The sequence below is a fragment of the Schistocerca serialis genome, chromosome 7 (assembly GCF_023864345.2).
Source record: "Schistocerca serialis cubense isolate TAMUIC-IGC-003099 chromosome 7, iqSchSeri2.2, whole genome shotgun sequence".
In the NCBI taxonomy this organism is placed as follows: domain Eukaryota; kingdom Metazoa; phylum Arthropoda; class Insecta; order Orthoptera; family Acrididae; genus Schistocerca; species Schistocerca serialis.
The window spans coordinates 592671552-592687598 of NC_064644.1; the positions used below are offsets into that span (position 1 = coordinate 592671552).

General features: G+C 42.2%; 1 pseudogene; it reads left to right on the forward strand.

Moving 5' to 3' along the window:
- The window catches only part of LOC126413270 (myrosinase 1-like), a 277606-nt pseudogene that overhangs the window by 88694 nt on the left and 172865 nt on the right, over positions 1-16047 (forward strand).

Genomic DNA, 16047 nt, shown 5'->3' on the forward strand with positions numbered 1-16047 from the left:
AGATTTAAGACGATAACTCAAGTAGCGGAGTTAGAAACAGTATCTATATGTCTCGAGGCAACTTAAGTCCCGTCGTGCCGTTTAAACAGTCCCCGAGCTAGGTGACGTCGGTCTTCCTGTTCCAGAGGAAGCCTCTTGGCTCGCAATGCCCTGGACATTCACACAGGGTTGGTTTGCTGATAGTTGGGAGCTCCAATATTAGGCGCGTGGTGGGGCCGCTTAGGGATATGGCCACCAGGGAGGGGAAGACATCCAGCGTGCACTCTGTGTGCGAACCGGTAGGAGTCATTGCTGAGGTGGAAATGGTGCTTCCAGGTGCCATGAAGAGCACAGAGAGCAGTGAACTGCAGGTGACAGGTTTCGGGTGTGTGCCCTGTAATCCATCATTCCCTTTATGTTGTACATGTTTCCATGTTGTACAATTTGTACTAATCTATTCCAGTTCGTGCTTTTGAAATTCAAATGTGTTGTGTATCGTGTGGTTGTTGTTTCATGTGAGTTTAATTTCTGTTACATTGTGATCGCTTGTGGTCAAAGAGTCATGTACAGTCCATGTTTCTGCCGCGCGGGATTAGCCGAGCGGTCTCAGGCGCTGCAGTCATGGACTGTGCGGCTGGTCCCGGCGGAGGTTCGAGTCCTCCCTCGGGCACGGGTGTGTGTGTTTGTCCTTAGTATGATTTAGGTTAAGTGGTGTGCAAGCTTAGGGATTGATGACCTTAGCAGTTAAGTTCCATAAGTTTTCAAAAAAAAAAAAGTCCATGTTTCTACCCGTCCTAGTGCTAAGTCGTTCATTAGAGTAATGTCAATTTTGCTACTGGATCCGGTCTATCTTCATTTATAATATGTAGTTGTGCCTCCTGTATAGCGTCATCGACTGTTGACTTTCATCAGTTTTGTCAGACTGCCATAGTGTGGATTGGGCGTTAATGTATGCACATATAATAAGTTTCCTGTTTCTAGAATACTGCGCTATATCTTTTATTATTTCTACGTATGGTTCTATATTGCTATATTGTGCGTACAGCGATGCGACCACCCATGTATCTCTACCCTTTGTTATTTCTGCCGTGGCCAGGATACGGTTGCACAGCTGAGAAATCTCTATGGTGTTACATTTTCTATTAAGAATTACTAAAGTGGTCTTATAGTTTTGGCTGTCAGTTATTGCCACAGCGTCCCGGAGTAGGTTGATTAGTTTATCAAGGGTTGTTGCGTAAGCTTCCTGCAGGCAGAGAACGTCTGCTTGCGAGTCCAGAGCAACCTGCGGAATTTCCGCACTTACAAGAGTGCTTCTATTAGCACTGAGTTGTAATATATTCATGAGTGCTTCACATATACGTAAAATTTACTACCAGTCTGTGAGTAGTCGTAGTCTCTTCTGCCGTGAGCCCTCACCTAGTGCTTATAGATCTGGTGTGCTACACGCAAGTATCACTAATTTTTCTAGTTCTGTAGGATCTGTGGGATGTTCTCCGTTTTAAGTGTCACCCTGTGTGATTGTCCAGTGGTCGGAAAGCAGACATAGCCACCCGGAGGATGGAGTAGTAAGCAGTCTTTGGGCCGTTACAAATATATCGCTATGCTCTGACCTACTAAGTCTTAAATTTAATTCTACGTTGTTGTAGTCATCATGCCATTGTTTTTGACTGTCTTTTCCCTTCTTTTTCTGTGTACAGTACAATTCCATCAACAGAGCAGGAATCAACGGTGTGGCATCTTGCTGGATCTTCTGTGATAGTGTTGTTCCGTGTGCTGCAGCATTTCTCTTTTCACTAACACTTTTCATTTTAATGACATTATCAACTACACTTTCCTCACCACTGTCGCATTCGTCTGTTATGTTTTGCATACAGAAGTATTACTCTCTTTTCTTGAGTTTCACTAATTGTAGTCCGCTGCTGTGGTTGCTTGTGTTGTAGTGTTGTATTGTGTTGTGCAGCGGCTGCAGGATTGATTATGCCTCCTGATACGAAATTCACTGGTTTAGTGTAACCTCTACATCTATTTGTGTCATACATCTTCGGTATATCATCTGTTCCTTTGTGTTGTGTATATGTGTTCACAGAGTTTGACTTACCTGTATTCAATGTTGTTGTATGTGACTGTTTTCTTTCTGTGTCTTGTGTAGTACTTCGAATTCCAGCTCATCAATTAGTGCCTGCAACGCCTGCTGGTAATTTACCCAGTAGTACAGCTGTTTATTTCAGCTGTTTGGCCACATCATAGTGTATGGCACCGTTAAACGCCATGTCATCTATGTATTCTGCAGTATTTATGTAGCTGTCTTGCTGTGCCTGCAGTCCTTGGAGAGATGGAACGTCATGTGTGCAAGTAAAGTCATCAGGGAGCAGTCCCATCTGCCTGCTCCATGTCACCGCTCTCTGATAATTCCGATTTATGGTCGAAGGTGACTTGTGCATTGTTTTGTGCTTCCTAGTTTGGAGCAGTGTCAGACTACTCACATTTTCCATAGTCGAAGTTCTAAAGTGGTCGAGCCTAGAGGAATGTGAGGGTTTGCCACACACGACCTTTTAGTTTGGCACACTGTTTTCCAGGGTTTTTGCAGGGGATGCAGATGTCTTGTTTCTGCGCCCTACACTGTGATTTTTTATGTCCTTTTCTCCGGCAGTTGGCACAGGTGATATCTGTGTCTTTACACAGATTTTTGGTGTGTCCAATGCCACATCACTTGTAGCAGGTTGGAAGTTGTGCAAAGTTTTTAACTGTCAAGGACAAAAAGTCTCTATATACTCTGTCCCGTTTCGTTAGAATTTAGTGTAATTTCGGCGTGACCTCTATTACCTGATGGTCAAAGCTCCTACCTCTTGGTCCAGTACGGAATTTAATCTTCGTCTCCTGCACAAAATCGTCCTTCTCAATTTCCTCACTAAAATGTAGATCTTACAGGCTTTTAAGGAATTCCTGGTCGCCAAGAGTATCAGGTACGTGATGAACGGCCACTAGCGGTTTTCTCTCACTTGGCGGATCACACGTAATTGTGTTGATGTTCTTGGCTGAATCAAGCGACTTTTTACAGTCGTCCTGCGTTGCAGTTTCGACTATGACAGTTGCTGCTGCGGTTTTGACGGCTTTGATTTTAATGTTGTCTTTTCTGGGTTCAAGTTTCTGTGTGAGGCTTTCTCGTACTGTTTTTGGCTCTTTGTTTTTTGTCGAAGTGATGACAAGTGTTGTCGTTTGTTTTGCCTTGACCTGTTCAATTTTTAGTGTCCTTTTTGCGCCGGCCGTGGTGGCCGAGCGGTTCTAGGCACTTCAGTCCGGAACCGCGTGACTGCTACGATCGCAGGTTCGAAACCTGCCTCGCGCATGGATGTGTGTGATGTCCTTAGGTTAGTTAGGTTTAAGTAGTTCTACGTTCTAGGGGACTGATGACCTCAGATGTTAAGTCCCATAGTGCTCAGAGTCATTTGAACCATTTTGTCTCTTTTGTCCTTGGCTCCGATTTAACTACTGTGGCAAAGGATGGCAGTGTTGGTGGTGCTGGTGCGGGCTGTGAGGTTTTTACCTCTTGTAGATTTTTCTTCAGTTCCTGCAGATGTCGGTACGAACTGTTGTGTCGCTTTGCATTGGAAGAGATTCTCTCTGATTTCGTGCGGCTGCTAAATTAGTACAGGCAGACAGCTTCCTTGTGAGACCAGACAGCTTCCTTGTGAGACGAAGGCGGACCTCAACATCTGTGGCATCGTTGACACAACCGAGTGTGGGCCTTTGGTGAGGATCCGAGTGGAGGGTCTGAATCAGAGGCTCAGTAGGTTCTGAGACCATACGGTCTGCAGATTCCTCTACTTGCGCCATAGGGTAATGGGTTTGCGGGCTCCGATATATAGATCAGGAGTCCACTACACCCAGGAAGCGGCTACACGGGTAGCGAGGGCTATGTGAAGGGGCGGCTTTGGGTTAGATGGTCTTGTGAAACTGTAGAAAGGGCTTCAGTCTCAAAGGATGCAGGTCGAACACAGGAAGAACATAGGTACAGGAACCGTCGGTATAACAGATGTAAATTGTCTTAGCTCTATTGGGAAAGTACCAGAGCTTCAAGCGCTAATGTAAACATTACACATATGGGAAGCTGTCTGAAGTTGGAGATAAATTCAACAGAAACTTTTGCAAAGGACTTAAGGGGGGTAGGACGTCAAACGGGCCGACTTGGATCAGGAGAGGCATCACAGGACATTTTAATTTCCAGTGTCTATAATTTTACAAATAAATTCATAAAACTTTGTCAGCAACACCAGGAAGGATTCAGGATTCACACTCATTGCAGTGGAAGTTCGAGAACATAACAAAATATTTTTTTTACGTGCGAAATTTCATCATTTTTTTCACTTACTGCATTTATTGCTATAGGTACACTTTTCTTCATAAGTTACGGAGATTCTTCGATGCATTTTGCACAGCATACATAGCATACTCACAGGTGTATGAAACTTTAGAATTTATTTAATTTGTGAAAAAAAGAATGAACTGTTATATTTTAAACTTCATGTTTAGAAAAAACACAAATTTTATAGTTAATTACCTCAATTTTTACCACAGTTTTTAATAGATTTGGAAAATTGTAGAGTTTCATACACCTTTAGGTATGGTTTGTATGCTGTGCAAAATTCATCGAAGAATCTCTCTTACTTATGAAGAAAAGTGTACCTATAGCAACAAATACTGCCATTAGTAAGTGAAAAAAAATGATGAAATTTCACATGTAAAAAAAAAATAATTTCGTTATGTTTTCGAACTTCCACTCCTATGAGTGTGAATTCTGAATCCTTCCTGGTCATGCTGACAAAGTTTTATGAATTTATTTGTAAAAGTATAGACAGTGGAAATTAAAATATCCTGTGGTGCCTCTCCTGCTCCAAGAACGTCTCGTTTGATGTCCTATCGGAAGTAGTTTACCTTGCAGTGGAATCGAGGTAGATAGTTCTTGTGAGTTTGTATGGGTAATAATAATAAATTAATAATTGATTCCGTTTACCGACTCCCGACTCAGATGATGCAATTGCTGAACAGTTCAAAGAAAACTTGACTTTCATTTCAAATAGGTGCCCATCTACCCTACTCATACAACTATAGTTGGTGGTGACTTTAGTCTACCCTTGATATTATTTATTAGGTTACTCATTTTGTGCTTTCTTAGGTTCGATCTGTAGTGATTAGTTAGGAGAAGAAGAACTTCTTAGACAAGATCGCTTTTGGCAGTTAGTCTTGTGACTCCCTGGTAGGCATGGCGTGTTATGCTATGGGAGCGATGTTTAAGCGAATTGGTGATGTACATAATACTTTTAATTTTGATGTGCTGACGCGTCGATCATTTTATGTAATTGAAAATTCAATGGAAAGATTTTGTGTGTAGCTGGCACAAGATGTTTGTAATAACATTCATGAAGATCTGAAGATGGTAACTTAGTTTTACCGAAACCGGCTATCTACAATAAAGTATTTCTAGCGATCTTTACTAAGCAGTTCTTCTTCTCCAAAGAAATACCCTCGATATGTTGGCGAATATACGTATTTGAAGTCTGTGGTGGGCAAAAAACGTCGTCCACAATGGTTCGGAGTGCATTCTTGGCAAAATTATTTTGAACAATCAGCTCAGGAGTCCACTCGAAGCGTAAATGGTTGCGAAACCACACTTGACCACACTTGATCCTGGGGAATTAGGGAACATCGTGATGGATACAGGGATTAGTGACCACGGGGTTGTTGTAGCGAGACTGAGTACCGTAACATCCAGACTCACCAAAAATAAGGGCAAATACATCTTTTTAAAAAAGCAGATAAAAATTCGCTTGAAGCCTTCCTAAGAGTCAACTTCCAATCTGAATGTGTAGGCGTAGACCATATGTGGTTTAAATTCAAGGAAATAGTATCGGCGGCTATTGAGAGACATATACATACTAAATAAATTATTAACAGATGGTACTGGTCCCACACAGTTCACTTAACAGGTCAGAACACTGTTGTAGAAGAAAGGAAATAAAGCATACCAAATAAAAGAACGCAAAACGCTCAACATTGGCGTGTTTTACAGAACCTCAGAATGTAGCACGAATTTCAATACGAGTTGCTTTTAATACTTTCCAAAACGGAAGTCTGTCTCGAAATCTGACAGAAAATCCAAAGAGATTGTGGTCATATGTAAAGTAAACAAATGGAAAGACACAATCAATACCTTCACTATGCGACAGCAATATTGATGTTACTGAAGAGAGTACCTCTGAAGCAGAGATACTACATACTCTTTTGCGAAATTGCTTCACTAAAGAAAACGAAGTAAATGTTCCGGAATTCGAACCGAGAACAACTACCAACATGAGTAACTTAGAAAGTAGATATCCTCGGTGTAGCAAAGCAGCTTAAATCAAGAAAGGCAAGGAAATAGAAGCAGCCCGCTGAATTACGCTAACGTGGAGCTGCAATAGGATTTTGGGACATATACTGTGTTCCAACATTATGAGTTATCACGAAAAAATGATTTATTGTCAAACAGTCAACACAGATTCACAAAATTTCGTTCTTGTGGAACACAACTAGCTCTTTATTCTCACGAAGTAATTAATGCTATTGACAGGGGATGTCAAATTGATTTGATAATTAGATTTCAAGAACGCTTCCGACACCGTTTCTCACAAGCTACTTCTAATAAAATTGCGTGCCTATGGACTATCGTCTCAGTTATGCGCACTGGATTCGTGATTTCCTGTCAGAAAGGTCATAGTAGTAATTGACGGAAGGTCATCGAGTAAAACATAATTAATATCTGGGACATCTGATACAGGCTCTCTGCTGTTCCTGATCAATATAAATGATTTAGGAGACAATCTGAGTAGCACTCTTAGATTGTTTGTAGATGATGATGTCATTTACCGTCATATGAAGTCATCACATGGTCAAACCAAATTGCAAAATGACTTAGAAACGATATTTTTATGATACTAAAAGTGACAATTCACTTCAAATAATGAAAAGTGTGAAGCCATCCTCATGAGTACCAATATTAATCCGTTAAACGTCCGTAATACGATAAATCACGCAAATCTAAAGACCGCAAATTCGACTAAGCACTTACGCAATACAGCTACGAATAACTGAAGATAAAACGATCACGATAATGTTGTGGGTAAAGTAAACCAAACAACACGTTTTATTGACAGATGATTGAAAAAATGCAACAGGTTTACTAGAGAGACTGCCTAATCTACGCTTAATTTCCTCCTTTGGAGTGTTGCTGAGCGGTGTTGGATCCGCATCAGACAGAATCGAAGGAGGACATCGAAAAAGTTCAAAGAAGGGCAGCTCGCTTTGTACTATCACGAAACAGTGGAGAGAGCGCCACGTATATGATATGCGAATTGGGGTGGCAGCCATTGAAACAGAGGCGTTTTTCGTTGCGGCTGGATGTTCTCATGAAATTTCGGTCACTAACTTTCCCCTCAGAGGGTAAAAATATTTTGTTGGCGGCCAGTTACATAGGGAGGAATGATCATCATAATAAAATAAGGGAAATCAGAGCTCGCTTGGAAAGATTTAAGTGCTCGTTTTCCCGCGTGCCGTTAGAGAGTGGAACGGTAGAGAAATAGCTTGAAGGTGGTTCGATGAAACCTCTGCCACGCACTTAATTGTGAAATGCAGATTAATCACGTAGATGTAATTGCAGATGTAGAGACAAACGGTTACAATGAAATATTTTTCAATTCTATGAATAATTCTGTTACACACTTTATTTTACTTTTTTAAAGAGATAGAGCCCCTCCACGCCCACACTGGCATGATGGCCAACACAAAATGTTCGTTTGCAAGAATCTACGCTGCCTAACAAAACACCATCGGCGTGCATGTTAGTGATTAGAATTGCAATTCTCTGAGACAAGAGAACAGCCACCAGAGTTCACATGTGTTTTTCGTGTTCAGTGTTGCTAGCAGGACTGGTATGGTACATAACTGGTGTGGCAAAGTTTGATCTTGAATTATCACTGTCAGGGAGAAGGAGATGTTACGCAGTCGCGTGAGCGTTATTAGCACGTGACAGAATCGGAAAGTAGCCTCACCGTGGATCTGCATTCGGCTGGAATCGTGAAATATACAGGTTTGTGCGGCATTCGGATGTGACAGGGGCAAGATGCTGGACTACATGGGAACGTGTTCACAATGCAGCACACGTACGTCCCTGGTCTGACGAACTCTAAGGCACGCTTGCGCACCTCGGTTGTCCCGATAAATCACTGAATTTAAGCAACATTACTGTTATTTTCCTCGGGGAGATTAATTTTTCGTCCCACGTGTTTACACGATAGTCGCATGTGCGAGAGACATTGTACATTCAGAGATGTTAACGATCAGCTGTCTGGAAAAGTGGGTGAAACATGTCAGTGATCATAGCTGTAACGTGGTGGCTCGACCGCAGGCTGTTACAACGCTGCCCCATGGGACAGGGGCGCCCACTAGTACATGGTGTCAGCGCGGTTGCGGGTAGGCGCTAGTTGTACAATTCACCTGGCAGCTAGCCTTGTCGCAGACGTTCTGCGCTCGGGCTAGCCTCTGGGCAATCACTTGGCTACATTCCAGTGATCTGGCTGCCCACCCTCGTCTTCTGCCGCCTTCAGGTGTTCGGCTACCCGCGGGTGGGAACATGAGCTGCTCTACACGACGTACTCACGAATGAGTGGCTGTAGCTGGAGGCAGAACACGTTAAGCAACTTGTGGACTCACTGAGACCGTTATCAAGGCTTTTTGGCGAGTTACACGGCATTACTGTTACGTTACCTAGGCGACATTAATTTTTTGTACCATGTGCTTACACGAAAGGCGCATGTGTGAGAGACATTGTATATTCAGAGAGGGTAATGATCAGAACCAAATACGTTATAGGAGTAAAATATTCACTCTGATCTCTATACATAATGAGATCTCAATAATTGTAAATTTTAACTGCGCAGTTCACAGCAGCAATGTTTGTGTCGGATGTAAACTATTCCCTGGTGCAGTCTAAACCTTCCATACAATGTACAGTAAACCATAATACAATATTTGTCAAGATTCAGGCCGAGCAAGTCCGACCACCACGCGGAAGGATCGCAGTATTGCGCAGCAAGCACATCGTAACCCATACACATCTGTGCCTGCCATCCAAGAACGAGTGACGGACTGCGTGAAGCACTCCGTGACATCCTGAACCATTGCTCGGAGACCAGCGGCACCGGACCGTGAAATTACAGTTCCATGCACAGGCTGCCGTTAACACTACTACACTAACGGCTGCGTTCGGAGTGGTACCCATTGTGTTTAGCGACGAATCGCGATTCTACCCTACCCTGGACGACAATCGTCGGCTATTATGATGAAAATCTGGGGAGAGGTTCCATTACTCCAGTTTTTTTGTAGGGGCACAGCTGTGTTGCTGTGGGGGAGCCGTCTGGTATGACGTCAGAGGTCGCGGCTTCTTATGAACTGAGGGACTCTGGCAGCACAACGGTACGTCACTGGCGTCCAGGGTCCTCTGGTGTTACATCTCATGCCACGCTATTGTGGTGTCACTCCTTAACAACACTATCCTCCGCCACACACCGTAATATATGGCTTACGTACATTTTAAATTTGAATTACTTTATGATTCACAAATGCACAAGAGTTATTTAGTGTTAATATCTCGCAAAACCAGTAATATTAAGTCTTCACGTGACACATGTCACATAGAGGGCGTTCCAAGCCCTGTCACACCGAGGTCTGCTGAACAAGTGCATGTAAACAGCGGCCTCAGTTTATGTGATCGCTCTAAGCTTGTTGACACCAGTGCCTACCAATTTAAATTGTATATTACAGGTATGTTCCTACCAACTGTTATGTTCATATGCAGATGTAGTTGTGATTTTCTGTTTTACACTCTATGATCGTTATGTGAAAATTTTTAACTTCTAGCACTGAGGATGGTCACTAAGTGACCGAAAATCGATTTTGCGGTTAATAAAACAAAAAAATACGACCAATGCTGTCTCTCCTTCTAAGTATATCCATTATCTGGTCGTGGTGCACAGGACACTCCATGGAGTCGCCAACCTGTAGATAATGTTTGAAAATGCAATAAAAACAGGAAAGAAGTACACATCAGTGCCGTCTTCTGCAGCTGTAATGAGGTACAGCTAATTTATGAGGGGAGCTGACCTCTGTTACCAAATGTCTTGAGGGCCTACAGGACATACTTCAAGCCGAAAAAGTGAACTTTTAAAGTTTTATCCTTTTACTTGATTTCAGTAATGTCAGTGTCTGGATACAATGCAAAGCCCCTAAAGAACGAAAGAAAAATACTTCAGATATTGTGGAAAGGTGACTTGAGAAGTGCTAATTTATACGTCTTCAGGTCAATTACAAAAAATGGTTCAAATGGCTCTGAGCACTATGGGATGGGACTTAACTTCTGCGGTCATCAGTCCCCTTAACTAACCTAAGGACATCACACACATCCATGCCCGAGGCAGGATTCGAACCTGCGACCGTAGCGGTCACGCGGTTCCAAACGGAAGCGCTTAGAACCGCACAGCCACACCGGCCGGCTGTCAATTACACGTAACAGCCGCGAAACAAAATACATAAATCAGTAAATGCACCATTATATGATAAAGATGTTACATTGATTTTGGCACTGGTCTACTTTTCGTTTTCATACTGCTCATAGCAGGAGGCAAAACAACTGCAAGAAGAGGACAAGAACAGTAGGTGTGTAGTGTAAAATTTATCCGTGTTCATCAAAATACATTAACAACTTCGTAAATGTCACTCTAAGGACGGACAGAAATGTGTAAGTTTGTCTCGGACCAGACAGTCGTGTGGGTCATAATTTTTTTATCAAAATCTGAAAATAAAAATTGGTTATGTATTAATGTACTATGCTATGAATATTTTAATTACAAAAACCCAGTGATTTCAAAATGTCCATTCGACTACGTTCCATTACCTGTTTTTTTACTTTTGTTGATGTTCATCAGCTTAATTAAAAAAAATATCTCTTCCTTTCAGGTGCGCTTACAACTCTAGGCCGCATTATAATGTTACCGGCAACCTGCAAAGTTCGTGTTTTTCTCCCAAACTTTAATCCCCTTCCGTGTCGTTAAATGCTTACTGGATGCACAGCTAGAATTACATCACCGAGAGTCAAAGAGCCTGTCTTACTCCCTTCTCGAGTGCTGCTCTCCTTTCGTGTTCTTCGGCTCTTATAACGGCAGTCTGGTTTCCGTAAAAGTCATTGGCAGCTGTTCACTAGAATATAGAATGTCCACTTCTAACAACCCTACCACAACAAAGGTCAAAATTTAATGATTGTGGTGTTGCTCACGATGCTAAATACTGCATTTTCGGGCAACAACAAAGATATTATACGGCAGGTGTCATTAGAGCACAGTTAATAAAGTCATTTCATGTCATAATGAATAAACTAGGCATTCATCTTTTCGTGTTTCCCACGCTGGTCTCGTTGTAAAATCATGGCTCAATCGTTGAAAATCTATGTGGTGATGATTCCAAGCTCGGATGCAAAAAGGCCTAGGTTTTATTCTGCTATATTCAAAAGTTTTGTTGATGCGCTTCACAAACCATTCTTGAAGATTAAACCTTTCAAAGTTAGCACAAAAGCGATGTAAAAAAAAATAATCAGCACTCCGAATTTAATTTACACTTCCTTTTAATTGCTTTTATTGCAATATCACGTAACACACAAAACATCACTTCACAGTACAAAACATACTTGGAAACATCTTCCTCACTGTTAAAGTTCACATTTTATAAGCTGACTACAGTATGTGTCTTTCCAACATGACGTCCAAGACTTGACTCTCTAAAGGTCCGACTCTCTAACAACTAACTAATAATCGCTTACGCGCCCAAAAATCAGAGTTACAAGTACGTCAAAGATCATAGTGACAAAAGAAAGAATACACATAAGAATAATATCATTGCGATATAAACATATCGATGTATCAGAAATGAAATCAAATCTGAATGTTGTCTCAGAAATATGTTAAATAGTTAACAGAAGCACAATAGAATATTACTGGTATCTAGAGGTTCAGGTGAGGTGCTGTAATGGTTACGTAATTCAAGTACCATAATACACTGCTGTGTCAATAATGTTCAGGCAGGTATTCGATGATGGTAGCCGTCCGTATGAACAGTGATTTTGTATGTTAAATATCGTTAAAGTGAAAGTAACTACTGGATGGACGTCAGTAATACAAGGACGTGACTTTCTTTCGCAGTGTCAAATTTGGTCTGTACGAGGTGGACTTCGACAGCCCGAACAGGACCAGGACTCCGAAGGCCTCCGCCGGCGTCATATCGCAGATCTACGAGACCAGAGAGGTGCCTCAGCAGTACTTCTGGTGAAGCCGTCTGCAGCTTGTCTTGGTCAATGTGCTGTTAAAATAAAGATCCTCCGACAATTAGCAAAATGTTGGTTCTTTACCAAATCCTAACATTTTTTGTATCTTTTAGAACGGCTATAACGTTTGAGACGTGTTTAATTATACAGATTTCTTGATACCAAACAACCTACTGCAGCTTCAAAAAGCAAAACATGTCATAGAGACCATGAAGCGTTTCATCGCACGCCACACCCTGAGCTTGTTGCCCGAGTTTTTCACAGTCTACATCCTTGACGAACAGGTATGTATGTGTTTAGGTTACGACTCCTTTGCGGCTCTGCTGTCTGTGAAAACGATGCTCAGTGGCTTATGAGAAGTTATACTGCAACAGAAAAAGAAGAAGAGAATAAAAAACAAGAACGAAACACATGGTGAAGGAGGAAACAAGTAATATATATGAGAAAAAATTACTATTACATCAAAAAATTAAAAAGTCAGTAATTAATTGAAAGTTATGTAACAACATCACATCGTACTACTAAAATGCAATTGAAAGGAAAACTATAACATCTCACCGACAACGAGACCATTAGAGAAGCATGCAATTAATTATTCTGTTATAGATAATATTAATCGTAAACATTCCACACACCTCCTTTACAGACATCGCCTCTGGACTTGATAAGCGCCAAACTGACGATTCTTCGATGCCTCAATGTGACCTGTCAAGCGGTCCTTTCTTTCAGTCAACTTCTGCCATAAATTTCTGATTTCGCTGATACGATTTAGTAACTCTTCATTACTTATTCCATCTTTTCATCTAACCTTCAGCATTCTTCCTTAGCACTGCATTTCAAAAGTTTCTCTTCTAGTTTGAACTGCTTATCGTTCACGTTTTATTTTCGTAGAAGGCGTTTCTCATCTGCTCAAGGCTGATTCCATACGAACACCTTCAGCAAAGACTGTACTAGATGTTGACAAATTTCTTTTTCTCAGGAACTCTTTTATGTTATTAACAGCTTGCTTTTTATATCCTCTCCACTGTAACCATTGTCTGTTACTTTATTGCCCCAGTAACAAAAGTCCTCTACTACATTTGGTGCATCAGTTCCGAATCTGATTTCCCCAGCATCGTCTGATTTTATTCGGCTACATTTCATTACCTTTGTTTTAGTTTTGTTGATGTTCATTGCATAACCTCGTTTTAAAATATTATTCATTCTTTCAATTGCTATTGCAAGTCTATGACCGAACTACAATATCACCGGCAAACCTTAAAGTTCGTATTTTTTCCTGATCTTTAATGCCAAAATTCTGCTCGGTTTCTTTTACCGCTTACTGAATGCATAACTGAAATAACACCGTGGAGAGCCTAGAACACAGTCTCACTCCGTTATGGACTGCTGCTTTCCTTCACTATTCTTCGACTCCTGTAACGACGGTCTAGTTTCCGTAAAAGTTCTGGAAAATTTTGCGCTCCCTGTGTTTTGCCCCTGCTACCTTCAGAATTCAAGTGGTGTTAGTTGCTACATATCGGTTCTTGTTCCAAATAGGCCCAGATATTTCATATGACGTTAAGATCGGGTGATTCAATATGGCCAGCCTAAGTGGGACAGCGTTCCGATTGTGCTACAAACCAGGAATGTGTGTATATGTGCAACCTTGCGAACAAGCTCGTTGTCATTCTGGAAGACAGGAGAGTCCACAGCATAGTCATCATGAAGATGTGGAAGAAAGCGCAACAGTTTGTCAACGAGAATGTTGAAATAAACATCCTGGTTAATATTGGCAACGTGTATGTTTCTGCCCGAGTCATGGTACACAAAACATTTCCACAACGTCACACATCCACCCCGGGCAAATCTACAATCTGCAGACAATCTGCACTGAACGCTTCATTGGATAGTCGGGGCCCACGCCACCTTGCATCGTTTAAAAAGAGGCAAAATCGCGATTTGTGGGCCACTTTACAGGTGTCGAGTCAGCTAGTGACTAGTTCCGGCACTGTTTGGGCCACTGAAGTCTTTCTTGATGAGCTGCTGCGAGCAATTTCCTTTTGTGGGATACGTGATTCCAAACATCCATTGCATGCAGTTCCATTCGCAATATTGGCTCCGAAGTTAGTGTTCACGGACAGCAGAAATACCTGTCTGGAGCGAAACCAAACATCACTAGCGCTCGTCTGCTTGTCTGTTAGCATTCTCCCACAACGAGTGTCCTGACGCCATGATACATGTCTGTGAGCGGCACAGCAGTCTTCGTAAAGCACGGTTGACAGTCCGCGATAATTTACCTACAAATCGCACAAATTCATTCGCGGTGTGATCATGGTCATGTTCAAATACGACGTTTCATTTCTGCCTGTGTTCCACGTCTCCTCATCTACCGCATCTTAGTACCCTGATTCCATTCAAAAGGCTAGCACATATACAGCACTTCACCGTCCACCGGCTCAGCTCGGTGGTATCGTACTTGCCTCTCACGCACTGGGCCCGGGTTCGCTTCCCGGCCGAGTTGGAGATTTTCTCCGCTCGGGGAATGGGCGTTGTGTTGTCCTCACCATAATTTCATCCTCATCATCGGCCGCAGGTCGCCCAATGAGGCGCCGAATGAAATAAGACTTGCACATGGCTGCCGGAAACGACTGGGACCTCCCGGCCAACAACGCCAGACGATCATTTTCTGTCGCACTACTTCACCGTGTAACGTACCTAGGCGATGAAACTCTTAAATTATACATGATGCAGCCACACGACCAGAGCAGCCTCCGGCTGCGATATTAATATCATTCACTAAGAATTTGCGAATTAACTTGTTTCATGAACAAATGAAGCTTCTTACGAAGCGCTCGCCCTTTAGCATTCGCCTTCTGGAGTCACAGGGACGTAGCTTTGTGTACTAGCGGCAGGAGTCGTAATGTTATTGCGAAGAACCATCTGCGGCACTGCAAATAAACCGAGTGACTGAAAAAATTAGCTTTATTTATTAACGACTAACATGACGAATCACATGCGAGATTAAATTCTTTACTCTCAAATTTTTTGCACCAACAAAGAGCAGAGCCTGACCGGATGTTTGCTGCCAAGAAGAAACTAGAAAACAGGTAAAACTGTGTATTGTAATTTCAACCTAAGTTCGGGCAGAATACGAATCCAGAGTCCGCGACAACGAGGACCATGAGGAACGGTATGATTCTGGTGATCAGTGAAGGGTAACATGGCCGCTTGGAGCCGGTCTGCAACAGTTGCAGTGCTCCAAAGCGACTGGTGTCGACTTTTAAGGCTGTGACTAATTCTTTTTCTGGCGAGCTTATGCACCTGGCTTCTTTCAACTGGTCTATCGCCTAATGAGACTAAATGCGCTGTACTACTGAGTAGGAGCCACAGAGTAACACACAAAGCACGTAAGTGACAGGAGGAAGTCCTATGTTCAATAAGGTTTCGATCCCCTGAAACGTATCTGTGAAGTCGTTTCATAAGACGCTTGTCGAATTCGGTACAACTTATTCACTTTACTACCTGATTTTAGCTCAATTCATGAACTCTTCCAGAAATACTGAGCACTGAAATAAGGCCTATTGATTATTATATGTGTGTTTTAATGTGGGGTTTCGGTTTTGTTTTGTGGGAATCGCTGAATTGGGAGCAGACGATGTTGCTTCTCGTTCGAAGGAGAGTACAGG